The sequence below is a fragment of the Adiantum capillus-veneris genome, chromosome 30 (genome assembly GCF_014529385.1).
Source record: "Adiantum capillus-veneris isolate H3 chromosome 30, ASM1452938v2, whole genome shotgun sequence".
In the NCBI taxonomy this organism is placed as follows: domain Eukaryota; kingdom Viridiplantae; phylum Streptophyta; class Polypodiopsida; order Polypodiales; family Pteridaceae; genus Adiantum; species Adiantum capillus-veneris.
This window is the reverse complement of record NC_140960.1, coordinates 49,508,680-49,526,310: the sequence shown is the minus strand read 5'-3', so window position 1 is coordinate 49,526,310 and position 17,631 is coordinate 49,508,680. Positions and strand designations below refer to the sequence as shown.

General features: G+C 38.2%; 1 pseudogene; it reads right to left on the bottom strand.

Moving 5' to 3' along the window:
- Window positions 1-14,698: 14,698 nt before the first annotated feature.
- Window positions 14,699-15,497, bottom strand: LOC147417920 (uncharacterized; annotated as a pseudogene).
- Window positions 15,498-17,631: the final 2,134 nt, after the last annotated feature.

Below are 17,631 nucleotides of genomic sequence, written 5' to 3'. Positions count from 1 at the left end.
AAATTTTAAATTCAAAATCTGATCGCCTAAATTTAAAATATCCCTCCCAAATTTTAAACATCCCGCCTAAATTTTAAAATATCCCGCCCAAATTTTAAAATTCAAACTTTTTTATAAAAATTTAAATTTTACCACTTAAATTTAAAATATTCCACGCGAAATTGATTTTAAATTCAAGTTTACCACAAAAAGATATCATTATACCACCTAAATTCAAATATGCAAACCTCAAATCATTATATTGTACATAAATTCAAACAAATTCAAATTAACAAGCCTAAACTGATATTAGTTTGCATAGATATGAATTTATCACACCTAAATTATGTCACCATGTTAGAGAGAGTGGTTAGAGAATTTGAACAAGGTCCACCACTTGTCCAACCTAGATACCAAGAATGATTGAGTGTACAAGGTATTGTTTGGAGGTCCTTATAGTCCACTGGTCTAAGTCCACCACTTGTGGTAAGGGTCACCAAAAAGTGTATATATTCATCCAAAGAAATACACGTATTTTTGGTCTACATGTCCTAATTTCAACCATTTATGTCCATTAGGTGTATCACTAAACAACACTATTATTTTTGAGAAACATAAGTTACAATCATATCTACAAATGGATTAGAGGAAAATCAGCTCAGCATACATCCAGAACTCGCTACAAGAATCGACTTTAACAGATCATGCAAGTAAGTCTTCCATTCAAGTTTACTAGTATTACAATGTGTTAGTTATTTGTGATATTTATGTATGTATATATACTATGTGTGCATATCGTAATTAAGTGTAATTGTGTATCTGCATTATGTATGAGTATTACAATGAAATAACACAAATATACATACATACACATAGATAACACAGACGCACACATACATGAGCATGTATTTTCAAGAGAGAGATAGCAAGATACAGAGATAGATAAATAGAGAGAGAGAGAGAGAGAAATACTTGTTTTCTAGAGAGAGGAGAGAGAGAAAGATAACAGATTTCACTGTGTTTATGTATGTGGAAGAGAGGAAGACGATGTATGGGAATATGTGCACGTATTTTCAAGAGAGAGACAACAAGATAACAGATTTCACTGTGGTTATGTATGTGGAAGTGAGGAAGACAATGTGTGGGAATATGTGCATGTATTTTCAAGAGAGAGACAACAAGATAACAGATTTCACTATGGTTATGTATGTGGAAGAGAGAAAGACGATGTGTGGGAATATGTGTATGTGTACGGGGATATTTTTAAACTACGTATCTCTGTCTTTTGACGAGAGAGTGTGTGTGCAAGAAGAGTTACAGAGAACCATCTTCTCTATATGGAGAAAGACAGAGAGTGAGAGAGAGAGAGAAATACCTTTTTTTTCTCTATTCATGAGGTGTGCAATGTCTCCTGAGAAGAAGCTATGCCTGATCCTGCCCTTCTAGAAAGCGTTGCGTACGCTGCTGTTTCTTTATCTTGTGCGCGAACTTTCAATCTTGTGCGCTCCACCTGTGTGTTGTGTACGATGCCGGGCTTGCTCCTCTACGTGCGCGTATACTCCAACTGTGTGTGATCCGTGTGCGCTTTCTGTGTGTTTGCTGCTCGCCTGCTTTCTCTGTGTGCGTTGCTCGTGCGCTCTCTCTGTGCCTAATCTTGATAGGGTTTATTAGAATGCCACGTATGCTACAAGTCCATGTTTTATCATAGGATTAAAAAAAACAAAAGCAATATAAAACACTAACCAATTCACACAGTCAAAATTAAAGAAATCATGGTTGAAAATATGCAAAACATGCGTAACTCTATACTATGAATTCACTTTTTTTTAAAAAAATCTTTGGGCGCTGCCCCGGACCCCGCCCGGAACAATATCCCAAAATCAGCCTCCCAAGCCCCGCCATCAAGAGCGCTATATTCCACATCCCCATCAAGAGCGCTACCCCCAAACCTCACGTGGAAGCGCTGCCTTGTCACCCCATTGTGGCATTGCCCTAAGACCCTGCATCTGCAGTGCTAAATGGGAACATTCTTCATTAGTGAAATTTTGAACATAAATTATATTTAGCATATACTTAAATATAATACAAATATTAACATATTAACTATACTACTAATTTACTATAGCAGTTCTAGATTATGTCCCATACTATATTTAAGGTGCCAAAGGTTTGGCGTTATGGTCCTAGATTTAGCCAAGTGGTCAACACATATAGGACCAAGTGCACACTGTGCCACAAAACTTGGCCACCACTTCACTTGCCAAAGTTTAGGCCACATGGTCAATCCTAAGTTTCCAATGTTCTTATTATGTCACCTTTTGCCTCGTGGAAAACCTAGGCTTGTTTTCACATACTCAGGCACTTCAAGCCATAATAAATTTTCATTACTCTTCGGCAACCCTTTTGTTCAAGTCTTTGAAAAAACATTGTTTAAGGCCACCCTAAACCATTTTCATTTAGGGGTGTCTAAAACTAGCTTTTTGGCAATTCGAGAAGAAAATGGTCAAAGTTTTATACTTGTTTTAACCACTTGACCAATTCAAATATTGGAAAGCAAGGTCTTGTAATACTTTTCTTTGGACATCACACATTAAAACTAGGTCCCTCACTTGTCCAAGCTATGCTCTAATACAATAAAGGGCTTTTGGTTTCAAGATGCACCACTTTCCCAACCTTGATTCCATTACAGAAGCTAGCTCTACTTAGACATTTAATAGCAAGGTCCTGTAGCAGTTCACATTGAACACTTTTCCATGGCAGCTAGGTCCACCACTTATCTAGCTATGCTCTAATACAGTAAGGGGGTTTTGGTTTCAAGATCCACCCCTTGTCCAAATTGATTTGGGAAGCAAGGTCCTATAATAGTTTTTCTTTGGACATTAACCATTTACAACTAGTCCACCACTTCTCCAAGCTATGTTCTGATACACTAAGGAGGTTTTGGTTTGAAGGAGAACCACTTGTACGACTTTGTTTTTGGAAGTAAGGTCTTTACATAGTTCACCTTGGACCTTGGACATTGGATACTACAACTAAGCCCACCACTTGTCCAAGCTATCCTCTATATATAGCCAAAGGGTTTGGGTTTCAAGATTCACCACTTTTCCAACCTTTCTTCCATTAAAGAAAGGAGGGGCATTATAACTAGGTCCACCAATTGTCCAAGATATGCTCTGATATAGAAAGGGGATTTTGGTTTCAATAATCCACCACGTGTTCAACCTTGCAAGACTCAAGGGATACTTGGACATTGGAAAGCATAGTCCTATAGTAGTTGATAGGTGGCAGTGGGTATAACAACTAGGTCCAACCTATGCTCTCATATAGCAAAGAGGCTTTGGTTTCAAGGTCCACCACTTGTCCAACCTTGCTTCCATTAAAGAAATGAGGGGCTACGTAAACATTGGCAAGCAAGGTAGAAAGGTCCTAAGGTATTTCACCTTGGATATTGGGCATTATAACTAGGTCCACCACTTGTCAAAGCTATGCTCTGATATAGAAAGGGCATTTTCGTTTCAAGGTCCACCACGTGTTCAACCTTGCAAGACTCAAGGGATACTTGGACATTGAAAAGCATAGTCCTATAGTAGTGATAGGTGGCAGTGGGTATAACAACTAGGTCCAACCTATGCTCTCATATAGCAAAGAGGCTTTGGTTTCAAGGTCTACCACTTGTCCAACCTTGCTTCCATTAAAGAAATGAGGGGCTACGTAAACATTGGCAAGCAAGGTAGAAAGGTCCTAAGGTATTTCACCTTGGATATTGGGCATTATAACTAGGTCCACCACTTGTCAAAGCTATGCTCTGATATAGAAAGGGCATTTTCGTTTCAAGGTCCACCACGTGTTCAACCTTGCAAGAATCAAGGGATACTTGGACATTGGAAAGCATAGTCCTATAGTAGTTGATAGGTGGCAGTGGGTATTACAACTAGGTCCAACCTATGCTCTCATATAGCAAAGAGGATTTGGTTTCAAGGTCCACCACTTGTCCAACCTTGCTTCCATTAAAGAAATGAGGGGCTACGTAAACATTGGCAAGCAAGGTAGAAAGGTCCTAAGGTATTTCACCTTGGATATTGGTCATTATAACTAGGTCCACCACTTGTCCAAGCTATGCTCTGATATAGAAAGGGGATTTTCGTTTCAAGGTCCACCACGTGTTCAACCTTGAAAGCCTCAAGGGATACTTGGACATTGGAAAGAATAGTCCTATAGTAGTTGATAGGTGGCAGTGGGTATTACAACTAGGTCCACCACTTGTCCAACCTATGCTCTAATATAGCAAGGATGCTTTGGTTTCAAGATCCACCATAATTTCCAACCTTGCTTCCATTAATATAGCAAGGAGGATTTGGTCTCAAGGTTCACCACTTGTCTAACCTATGCAAACCTTTTCCATGTTGTAGCATGATTTTTTGTTTGAAGAGTATTTTTCTATAACTATGGATTTAACAATGTAATCTTTTTCACTTACAGGATGGACTTTGAATCTAGGGAGAAAGTACATATGATACTTGACAATGAAATTGTTGGTATTGGCTGTGTGTGTAGAACAGATCCAGATTCCACTTGCGGTGGTACAAAGATAGGGCAAGGAAATGTCTCCATACTAGTGGAGGAATGCTTGAAGGATGTGGTCCTACCTTTTCCTACAATGGATACTTCATCTCTCCAAGGCTCATTATGGAGTGTTGTTCGATGGTCAAAGCTTCTTTTGCAATCTTTTGTATTAAATGGGAACTTAATTGATCCACAGGAAAGCTACAATGGTGATGAAGAACATGATCATTCTGATCCTCTAGTTACAGATGCAATACCTATGACAAGCCCAGAATTTGAAGCAATGATTCGAGAGTCTTGGAGAAATCAGAGGGTCCTTTTAAAAGATGACACAATGATGCAAACCATGAATGAAGGGACCATCTTATATGTATTTCCACATGATTATGTCAACTTTCAGGAACTTGGTCCTGATTGTGTGGGTGTGGGTATTGAAAGAGAAAATGCAAGCATTGATGATGTGGTTGAAGTGGGTAGCATCACTTTGCTAAAGTGGCCCATCAAGCAGACAACAATGTTGAATGGGAGCCCATTACAACGATTTGTTCCTGTTGATGGCATGCATGCTACATATGAGGATGTATCCAACGATGAAAATGTTGGAAAAAAACTTGATGGAGTAATGTTGTCCAGTTGTCAAGGAAGAGATGATACACTTTCAGGACAGGACTCAAAAATCAAAAGCAGCACCAGCTTCGACTTTTTACCTTTCAAACAAATCAATTCAAAGGGTATCATGCATTGATTGTTGTGCACAAAAATGTTGCCAGTTTGCAGATCGTGATATGGTGACAAGGTTACGACAACAGTTTTGGGGAGAGTCTCAAAAATCACGCACTAATTATGTTTATGATGTTCTTTCTATATGTTATCAGAAAGATGAGAAGTCACGATACCAATTCAGGCTAAATGGCTCTATTGTTTGTTGTAGAGCATGGTATGAGCTACATGGAATACCAAAGACATCATTTTATCGATACAAGGAGAACTTTGAAAATGGTGTGCGCCAATATGTACATGGGAACACATGTACATTGAGAAGGGGACTTCAACATACTAGTTTAGCAAGAGCACTACTAAATGAGTTTGTGGAAAACAACTCTGAGAAGATGCCACATAGAAGTAGAACACTGCTAGATGGCTCAAGAGAGACTCAATTGGTGATTCCATCAACATACAAACAAGTGGATATTTTATGTGAAATCAACACGACACTTGACCAAATGGGCTATGAGAAGAAGCTATCCCAATCTTCTTTTGGTAGAATTTGGAACAAAGAGTACCCACATGTCACTTTAACAAAGACGAGTGAGTTCTCTAAGTGCAATATTTGTAGCTCACTCAAGGCAAGGTTAGAAGCTAAAACTTCTCTTGAAGAGAGAGCTCTTCTCTTGAGGGAGAGAGAATTTCACATGGCACACCAAAAGAGTTGCAGAAGCCTATATTATGCATGGCGCACGTATTCAGAAACTCAACCACAAAAATATGTATGCATAATCCATGATAAGATGGATCAAAAGAAGACTGCCATTCCTAGATTACGCATTGTTCCCAAGGGTGTGGATTCAAGATATAATCTGCAGGTGGCATTGATTGGCATGATCACTCATGGACATGGAGAAGGTCATTACAGACACTTTGTCTTGAATGGTTTGTGGCCAGCTGATCCAAATCTTACAATTGGCTCAATTGCTAATTGTTTACATAACCTAGAGAGGATAGATAAGCATCCTCTTGGTGATCTAGTAACAAATGGACTTCCAAGGAGCAATATTTCACTACTACATACTTTGAACTCAAGGGATGCTTTGGACTACCATAACTTGAGTGATGGAAAAGAGCCCATTGTGCAGTCGTCAGAAATTGCAGAAGAGGAATTGGGGTCAACATTTCGCAGATTGCCAGAGAACTTGTTGCTACAATTGGATAATTGTGCAAGGGAAAACAAAATTCGATACTTATTTGCCTATTTGTCAATGCTTGTTGCAAGGGGTGTTTTCAAAACCATCCAGATAGGATTTTTAATGGTTGGGCATACACATGAGGACATAGACTCCATTTTTAGTAGGTTTTCAGAGAAGCATTTGCCACATTTGATGGATACATTACGAAACAACTCATCTTCATCTCCAGCTCCATTTTTTCTCACAAAGATCCCCGATTTCAAGCAATATTGTGATGGCTATCTTTGTGATGGACAAGACATACTTGTTGGACATTCCAAACCGCTTCAGTTCAGGTTCTTTATGCAGGATGAGACACCAATGATGCAATATAAGGCACATGTAGGTGTATCAAGTTGGAGTGGAAGTATTCGCCTTTGGAAAACAAACACAGAAGGCAAGCCAATGTTACCACATGGAGATCCACCTCTAGTACAAATGGCGGAGTATGTCAAGGCCCACGAAGAAGTCATTTTGGGGCTAAAGAACTATATAAAATTTTGGAAAAATTTAGGGAATGGTTCAAGTATTCCGCGATATTATAGACCCGTGATAGATTATTGGAGTAAGGTAATTGAAGAGATTGGAAAAGCAATCATATCAGAGGGAGTCTTGTCTGAAATGTTTTGGCCAAAAACTCAAGAATATTCTCCTACAAAGCACTACAATGAATTTGCAACAAGGAGCAGAAAGATTCCTAGGCCTTGAAGAGTTGAACGATCATTTTTGTGGGCCTCAACGAGATAGGCCAAGGGAAGAGTTTGACCCTATGTCTGATGTGCACCAAGGTGACTTTCTTATGCTTGTTCCGAGTGACACAGAAATCTATCCAGTGTGGCTTGCAATGGCTTTATCTGACATTGATAATGAGCCTACATCACCAAACTACAGAAAACTCTTGATTCAATATTGGGCACCTTGTGCGAGAAAAAGTGGGATGACAGATACTCAAGCTTACAGTAATTGTTGGAAGGGTTATTGGGCTGTCAACTATAAGGACCCACAAGTGTGGGAAACTGTAGATGCAATTGTTTAGTCCTGGAGACCCAACAAAGAAGGACCATTTTCTAGAATAAAGATTCCAGAAAGGCATGCTATAAAAGCCAAAGAAGGCCTCACTCGTTCACATCAACCACACTTGGATCAAAGTTCAGATATGGTATCAAATGTGGAGTAGAATTATGTGGAGCTTCTATTGTGACTGTACTAGTCAGTTTGTAAACAAAATCTTCTTTGTATCTTCATTTGTTTTATGTAATTTATAGTTATTATTCAAATCCATGTGTTGTACATCCTCTTGACTTTTGGTGTTTATCAACACCACAATCCTATGAGATTTTCACTTTATTTACTAACCACACACCTCAATTTTTCCCACTTTAAGTGGAAAATTCCCAAATTACATGAATTTAGTCGATTTGGAGATTCCCATAATGTGAGATTTTTACCAAAATACCTAATATGGTCTTACAACCTTTGAATTTTGGAACCTTAGCATTTTGGAAGTCTTAATGGGCTGAACCTTAGGGTCTTTTAAGCCAATTGTTGCACATGGCTCTTTTACAAATACCCCCCCCCCTTTGGATCTGTATTTTTCTTCCTTTGTTGTGGCCGGTCTGCTAGCTTAACCAATATTCTAGCTTTTTCTCCCCTGGCACTTCCCCATATTAAATGATCAGTTTAACATGAGAAAATCATTTAGGAGAATTAGATATTGATTATTATGACATTTGGTATAGTAAAAACCTAAGTAGATGTAGGTGTGTGTAGTAAATCCTAATAGGTTAGTGTTGGGGGTTCCATCGTTGCAATAGCTCCAATGACCAACAAACTTATCAATCCGGGGGGATGAGCTACTCGACTAGGGCATGGAAACACTCACACGATTAGTGAGCTAATCATGTCAACATGAACGGTTAACTGTATGAGATGAGCTTCTCTGCCTTTGGAGGAGCTAAGCCACAATGATGGGCAATCTCCACATTCACTTCCCTTCACCTCCAACCAACCCAATCACACACACTAACAATTGCAAGATGCACACAATGCTAATCCTATCATGCAACACACTAGTTTGCAAGCACACACACGTAGATCTATCAAGCACCACACTCCAATCAAACCTACATGAACACACAAGCAAAAGAGGGCAATCACACAAGATTAGAGAGGGATTAATCACTAATTAGTTATGATCTAGATAATCTAAGCATCATAGCAATTATAAGAAGCATGAGAGGCATAGTGAAAGAGAATTAAGCATTGATTAGTGTTAACCAAGTCACATGAGCAAGGAGAATCTCAAAGACTCCATGGCCACACACCTAAAGAGCTCTCACCAAAGAGTGCTCTCAACAAATGAGCTTGAGAACCCTTTTTTTTTTTACACACTGCCTTATGTACCTAGGGTAAAAATATGCAATGTTCAGGCGCCCAAGGCCTTTAGGGCTCCACCACTTACTGAATCTTCTACCTAGGCACACTAGCTGACCTGTTCTTTACAGCTTGGAACTCCCATTGAGCCCGTAACACATTAAAATATTACAATGGCTTGAAATAAATTGGGAATTTACAATACATGACCATTTTGGGAAAACATGAAAAATGTGTAACTCCAAATTTACTGCTTCTTCATGTTGATATTCGATGTGCATCCGTACGTCTTCGATCTTTAGCAACTCCTCTTAACTGACGTTGCCTCAGTTAACATTCCCCCCTTCCAATTTTAGTGCCCGTCCTCGGGCACTGTTGAAAACTATCCATGGAGGCTGTGGAAAGTTTTTGATTGGTTGTTGATGGGTTGATTGTCTTCATTTGTCATTGAGTTTGTTGATGAGGTTCAATTTGTTACAGCATCTTCATTGGTCCGAATATGCCCAATGTGAGAGATGATGTTGCATTTGTCCATTGTAATATGATGAGGTTGCTATTTATTTATGAAAAGTATGAACAAGGGAAGAAGAATGATGAGGTTCTAAATTAGGGTCTAATACCTGGATGACCAAAGGGGAAAAACCTAGTGGGAAAAAAGTTCCTTTGGGATACGCGCATTATTGGAGTACTTATTAGCATTGTAGATAATAATAAAGTACTCAAGAGATTATTTGCTGATAGATATGGAATTAAAAAGGCAGCAAATATGAGAGGGTAGGATGATGGAGCATTTTGTAGTCCACTGAAGGTGCATATGTGGTAGCAAAAAGAGTGTCTAATGCATAGGTCCAATGATGGGACATCCTATTTATACATACACAAAAATGCATGGAAAACAATATGCTATGTAGGAAGGATTTTGAGGGGTCCTTCAGAAAGATGGTGTAGCTATAAAATCATTCGGCATGGATTTGCAATCTGGAATCAAGAACGGTTTTTGTTGACGAGGATATGTGCTCTCATCTTATTGTTCACTATGTGTGAGTGTTGGACTCTATGACATTCCACCAATTCTAAGTTAATAGACTTCGACTCTTATGCTCATCTCATCCAGCATGACCGACTTGATTTAGATATGCAAAACTCTTCCAGCTTGAGTGTAAGCCTAATAACTACGACTCTTACCACAAAATTTAATATGACTTGAAACTTTGGGACTAATGCTTTGCTCATTTTATGGCTCAATAGTCCGACTCCGCCTATGCCAAAGAGTGTGCACCCTGGAGACTTGAAATTTTACATCTTGTGCTTACTACAAATATTTCTTCAGGTAAAAGTAAGCTTGAATCCTCAAAAAGAGGATAAGTGAAGGACCAAGTTGGCATTGAAGGTTTCTTTTTCCATACCTATTTTATCATCTTTGAATATGCATTCGTGTTGGTTGTCTTGTCCTTCTTTGACTGTGAACACTCCATTATCTGTTTGATACTCCAATCGAGCCTGTTGTTGATAGGAGTCTTTGATGTTGTTGTAGGCCTCTGTTGGCTATCGGCATTTGGATTTTGACTCGGAGCATTGGAAGACTTAGGAATCCAAATCTGTTGATGACCTTTGTATCTCCTTTTTTGACTTTGTTGAGTTGTAGGTCTTGTTGAGCTCTTGAGATATTCATGCAGGTCTGGTGTAGTTGCAGTTGGCTTGTGGTTGATTGGTAGAAAAATCTTTGTATAACCTGTGTAGAATCCTTGTCCAAGAGGAAGATTCTTTGAGATCCGTCTTTTTTCTATATCCTCTTGAGGGTTGTGGTAGACTTCAACATCTTTCAATGTTGTTTTGTTGTATACCTGCTTCTTAGGTATCCTAGGATTGTCGAGGTTGATACCTTGCGGGCCTTCTTTCTTGGGAGGGACTTTGAAGTTACTTCATATGCTCTAACCTACGGTTTTGGTACCCATATCTATCTATTACCTCCATAGTACTCTTGTTCCTTTAAGCTCCATTGTGATGCTATCCATCCCATTTGTTTGTCTTTTTGTGCTGATTTCCCATCTTTAATTCAAACTGGATCATTGACTTTGACTAAATTGCTTGGAATAGACACTTGCTTGACTATCTTTTACTTTCTTGAGTACTTTGGCTGAAAAATATTTGCTTTTTTGGGTGTCTCCTTAGAGGTTTCAGCTGGGTCAGCAATTGACTTGAAGTTTTGAAAGCCTAACTTGCTTGAAGAAGCTAATCCATGAGGGTTCTTTAATGTGGAGGCATATGCTGTCACACCTTTCGTGCTAATTGATGGAAGGTCCGCTTTAGCTTTACCTTTGTCTGCAATATTTGTCTTTGATTCTTGTGAGTTCTACAACTTTGAATCTAGCATTAACGGTACTTGTAACTGTTGCTTGCTACCTCTTGGAAAAGAAAGCATTGTGTAGACCTTGTGTTGATCTCACCACTGATGCCCATGGATTACATCTACAAGCATTTCCTTTGAAGGCTTCACCTAAAACTTTACCTACTCTTCATGATTTTGGATGCTAAGGGTAGCAACCATTTCTTCTTGACTTGTAGCCTTACCCATGATTTCTTTGTTATCTGGCTGACCTGAGTAATCTCTATAATGCTTTGGATGTTTGTCTGCAACCATACTGTACTTTGCTTTGTTATCCAGTAGAGCATTGCATCTAACACTTTCTCCATTTGTACTATTGAGGGCTATAGCTATTCTCATTGGAGGCTCTATTGAAGATTTCTCTCCTGCTTTTGTCATGGTCTCATCTTGATCTAGTTGTGTCTCTATGGTGGGTGACTTGACACTCTGTCTTCCACTCTGACTTACATCACCTGATTTAACTGGCAATGAGTGATTGATCTTTGGACTTCCTATTGCTTCTTGACTTTTTGCAACCTCATTCTTCTAAACTTTTGGCTTTGGTGGCATTCTCTGCTCAATAGCTTCCGTGGTTGCTTTTTATTCTGTTTGATCTGCAGTAGCTATTGCTTCTAAAGTTCTATTAGATGGAGATGAATCATCTTCAATAAGATCTGCTTTGATATCAATCTACATGTTAATTATGCTTGAGGACTTTGTGATGTCATCCGTGGGTGACCAATCTTGGTCTTCATTCTTTGATGTCTGTGATGATTCGTTCATGTTGCAATTTTGTACCTCTAATATCTTCTGGGCCATTGGCATTCCCATTATGAAATCGTCTCGCATATCCTTTGCTATGATCACGTGGAATTGAGCTTTGATGATTTGTGAATTTACTTCAATGGTGGTGGAGATGATTCCCCAGCATTCTGCTCGTTTGTTTCCTGATATGCTCACAAATTCAGAAGCATCTTCTAGCTATGGTTGCCACATCTTTTCTAAGTGCAAAAATACACGAGGTTATTGTCTAGTTGAAAATGTAGCTTTACTTCACTTGATAGATTTTCTTGATTTTCACCAACAATGTTGCACTTGATCGTCTCAAGAGTTCTTTCTGTATTGATCCTTTTGTTGTGACAATGTTCTTGTTAGGGGCTCACAACCCTAACAAGTGTTAAGTGCAAGAAACACACAGTGTGAAGGAAAATGAGGCAGAAGACTGCCATTTAATCACGAAACTGCAAAGTAGATGAATGATAAACACCATAATAAGGATAATACAGTACTACATTCACTGTATATTCACCATCACCATTGAACTACAGAACATGAACAATAGTACGACTACAAGGAACTGCAGAAACTGCATGGTGGTTACATCCAAAAATTGCTACTCGCCATGTGACCATTCGGGTATTTCCAACTAGCTAGACATAAAGACCTTGTGTAAACATGCTCTTAAGGTTTAAAGATAAGACCTTAGTGAAAAGTCCAAAAAGATAAGTACCTTGACACATCAGGCACTAACACCTGGTGCACCAGGTGGGCAATGTTTCTCAAACATTGTGAGAACCCATCCCTTGATCAAAAACTTCAACATCAAGATGATCTTTATCTTCAATCTGCTTTGAAATTTCCCCTTCAATTGCAACTTCCTTACCATCTTCACCAAATATTGCATCCACTTTCCTCTTCACCTTCAGCTTTAACTATACCTGCATCTTTAGTAGACTACACCTGAACTTCAATTTTCGTTTTATCCAATCATTACAGTATCACTCTGAGTATGCAATTGTTTAGGTTGATGTTGTCCTGTTGCTCCAACTGCTTCTTCAATTCCTTATACTGATGTTTCAGTTCATCATACTTCCTCTGCAATAACCAATTCTCCTCATTTGCTTCTTCCTCTGCGTCAATACTTACTTCTATCTAAACTGCAACCTCATCCATTGTATGTTGTTCTTACTCAACACCTCCTCAACGGTGTTCAATAATGCCTCCCCAACATGCAAATGCTCTACCTCATTCTCCTGTCTTGTGAATGGAATTGTATCTTCAATTAGCTACTCTTAAACTTCGTGATTTGCAATATCCATCAATATCACTTCACATTCAACACCCTCTGGTTCAAGTTGTTCATGAACCTTTTGTTCCCCCTTATACTTCAACTGTATAAAATGATCTTTCAATTTAGTGAACTTCTTCTGCAACAACATATTTTCTTCCTTAGCCTCTTCTTCAGCAAAGGCCTGGTATGGCTTACTAAACACATTATCAAGTTCATGTTTAGGGTCAGGTTTAGGTTTCTCTTCAAAAATATTGAAGAAAGATTCAAGGTAGGATGAAAATTTTACAGCCATTAGACACTGCCTTTTGAACATATCCAATAACTCTGCATGTAGATGAAACATTGGGAAACCTGATTTAGACTTCATATGCCAATACAACTAATTATCCTAAAAATTTTGATTCAAGAAACACCACAATGGATCTGCTTATTCATCAAACTAATTTGGTTCAAGGCTTGAAAATAACAATTTGAGCTCTCCTTCACACATAAAAAACACCACCAAGATGGCTTGCTCACATCCCCTCTCAAAAACATAAAGAAATCCACTTTATAGCTGCAAAACTGTCGAATCAGTGATATCTCCCTGAAACTGAAATTTTTGACTTCTGCTCTCTGAACAACTTCCCTTATGTCACCAAGCATGAAGACATAAAACCAATGAGATATAAGAATATCAACATCATCTCCTCCATCAGTAACATCACATAGAAATATAGAACCATCTTCAGGAAACCCACTTCATTGTCATCAAGAACTTGCAAAATGCTTGCATAATCATCAGCCAAAACCATCTCCTCAGCATCGTAAACACCATTGAAATCAGGAACATGACCACATAAGGAGTACAAATCTTCTAGAATTTCATCAGTAAACTGAAATTGATTGAAAAAAGATGGACTTTCAATCTCCTTGACTGAATTTGCAAAAGCACCGACATCATAAAGATCATTGATGACAGCATCATCATTCAAAACACCTTCCATAACATCAATGTATGAAGAAGACTCATATTGTTGAAGATTCAAATCCTCAATCTCACTATTTTTGTCCAAAAAAAATTCTGAAGAGCATCATGATCCTCATAACAGTAAGAAATATGCAAGTCAAATTTAGCTTGAACCTAAGAAATCTCCACCATCAATGATGCCTTCTCTTCTTGAAGCTGACTAATTTTAGAAACTACTTCATTTGCTGCAACCATATTTGAATACCTCTCATTCTCCAATTCCAAAGAAAGATTATGGATCATCTCTTCTTGAGAAATAATAAAACTTTGTAGTTCAGCAAATTCAGATACAGAACTTCTTTGAAAATCGGTATCATCAAGATCAGTATCAATCTGCTTGCTTATTTCCCCTACAACTTCAACTTCTTTTGGAATTTCAACTGTCTCTGCAACCTTCATATCTTATGAAACTTGAACAGCTTCATTTGTACTTTTGACATTACTAGCAGGTGATATATCATCTTCAATGATAAAAATTGGATTTGAAGTTGACTGTTTTGTTCCTGCTTCCTCAGGATCTGTCACTGCAACTGCATCTTGCAATACATCTTGAACTTGATTCTTTTGAACTTCATCTTGTACCTGTTCTTCCATAATAGTACCCATCTGCACTTGTACTTGATTTGAGCTAAGTTGCACATGCTGATTCATTTGATCATATTCTTGTTCTAAGTCATCATACTTCTTCTTCAGGTTCCTCTGATCTCCTTGTTCCCAAACATCCATCTTTGCATATCATTCATTCTGTCTTAATTGCAGCACCTGAATCTTTTGGCCCTTCACCATCACAAATTGAGACTTCAAGTCTTCATATAGTTTCAATTTAAACAAAATTATCCTACTTTGCTTCCACTTTATGCATTTAATCCACTGCAAGCATTCAAGCAAAAAGTTCACTTCTTGATTCATGTATACAATCTCCTGCAAATATTCAGTCTCTTGCATATGTTCAATTCCCTGTAAGTACATTGCAGTGCTCTTTCCTTGCAAGTATAGTGTAGTCCCCTGTAAATATTCATACTTCAACACACACTTAGTCTCCTGCAAATAAATAGTATTCTATAATTGTTCAGTTGCCTCTTGCAAGTATTAGGTATACTGCAAAGATGAAGCTTCCAGCACTTCAAAAATCTCCTGCACCTGAACCTGAATTTGAAATTTTTCGATTTCATATTCTTCCACAACATCCTTCATGCTTATTTCATCCAAAGCCTTTTTCCACTTGATCCAAAAGAAAATAATCAGAAAATTCCAAGAAAGACTTCCACACCATTGAACACAAGTAGAAATTTGTTGCAAACACCCCATGTTGGACTTTGAGAACCTGTAGTTTTCTTCTTCTTTGTCAAAAACTGCTTCTTGAATATCTTTGACAAAATACTGATCCTGTGAACACTTCTTGATTAATGATTTCTTCTCTTCTTGAAGTCGATCGATCATAAAAATGGATTGATTTATTGCCACCTGATTTGAATATCTCTCATTCTTCAAATCTAATGAGAGATTGTTGATGATCATTGCTTGAGCAACAATAAGACTTTGAAATTCATGAAATTCAGCAACAAAATCTCTTTGCAAATCAGTATGTTTTTGTTCAAGGATCTGCATTATGTAATTTTATAAATCGGGGACCTTCAACATTGAAACTTGCAATTCAGGGACCTCAAATTCAAGCTCCTTGTCTTCACAAGCTAAATAAATCATATCCACTCCTGGAAATTGGATTTCAGTCCTCAAAACTCCAAAATACACTTCTCCATCAACATAAACACCCTTTTGATAGACACTTGTAGGATACTCCTCATCAAGATACATCAAAAATTGATTCATCACATCGTCCTCATCACCAAAACACATTATTTCTTCAACTATATTTGTCTCTTCCCATTCAGTACACTATAATCTGATCTCTTCCTGAATTTCAACCTCGTCAAGATTGATGTCCAAGGTTGGTATATGGGTTTGTATGGGATATCGGTGGCTTCTTTGGCTCACACCCACTTATATTCCCTTCTTCTCAATCACCAATTCTTCTTTTGGGTAATTTGTATTCTCTTCTTTCAAAGAGGTGAGTCTCTTCGATGTGAGGTTTGGGGATAACTGGCAGCCCTCTTAGCTCCTTTGGCTCATGAGCTGCTCCTGGCTTCCTCCTTCTTCCTTCATCATCTTTTGGACTACATCTCCCTTGCATTGAACATCATCTCCTTCTTGTATTAAAATTTTCTCTTCAATTTTTTGAGTATCTACAACTTTGATCCCATATTCAAAAACATCAAAATCAGGTCGAAAAACTTCAGGTACTGAAAAATCAGATTCAGGCTTTGAAACTTCAAGTTTTGAAACTACAAGTCCCTGCACAACTTTGGCATGCAATACTTGACACAAACATCCTCTTTTTGACAAGGATTACACATGTAAGGACATTGCTTTGTAGAGTACCCATATTTTTGACAAATAGCACACTTTTTCTTCTTCTTCTTTTCCATTAGTCACACATCAAAAGAATAGAGAAAATTTGTACCTCTTTAAACTCTGAAACTACTTAAGCTGCATTGCAAACTGAAATACCTGAAACTGCATTATGTAAACTAAAAATTTGAAAGTGCATTCTGCAAACTAAAATACTTTAATCTGCAACTTGTAAACAATTGAACTACAAACTACAAAATGCAAACTGTAGAGTGCACAAAAACTGCCTACACAAAAACTGCCAAGAACCCCTGTAAACACCTGCAACTTGTCAACATTGTAATTTTGATTTCCCTTGGCAGATTCCGAATAAATCCTCCAATAACTTTGATGTATGTTCCTCAAACTCTTCCTGTGGGGTTACCCAATTTAAGAATTCCCTCAAGTGGTTGAGGTCGACTAACACGTCAAGTGCCTATTGAATTCCTCAGTACCATATGGTTTAGGCTGAATTTGAACCAATTGCAAGAACCGCTTCACCAATACTCCCAAGATTTCAAAAACTCGTTCCCATCTTCATAAAGAGACACCAACAAGATTGAGACAACGGTGGTTAAAGCGTGAGAAACATTGCAGCATAACCAAATCACCATTTCTTTGATATTACTGTAATTCGCTCCCATGTCCATTAAGACACACACATCAAGATCACCAAAGTGTTAGGGGCTCACAGCCCTAACAGGTGTTAAGTGCAAGAAACATGTAGTATGAAGGAAAACGAGGCAGGAGACTACACATTTAATCACAAAACTGCATAGTAGATGAAGAATAAACACCATAATAAGGATAAGAAAGTACTGCATTCACTGTATATTCACCATCACCATTGAACTACACAGCAAGAACAACAGTACAACTG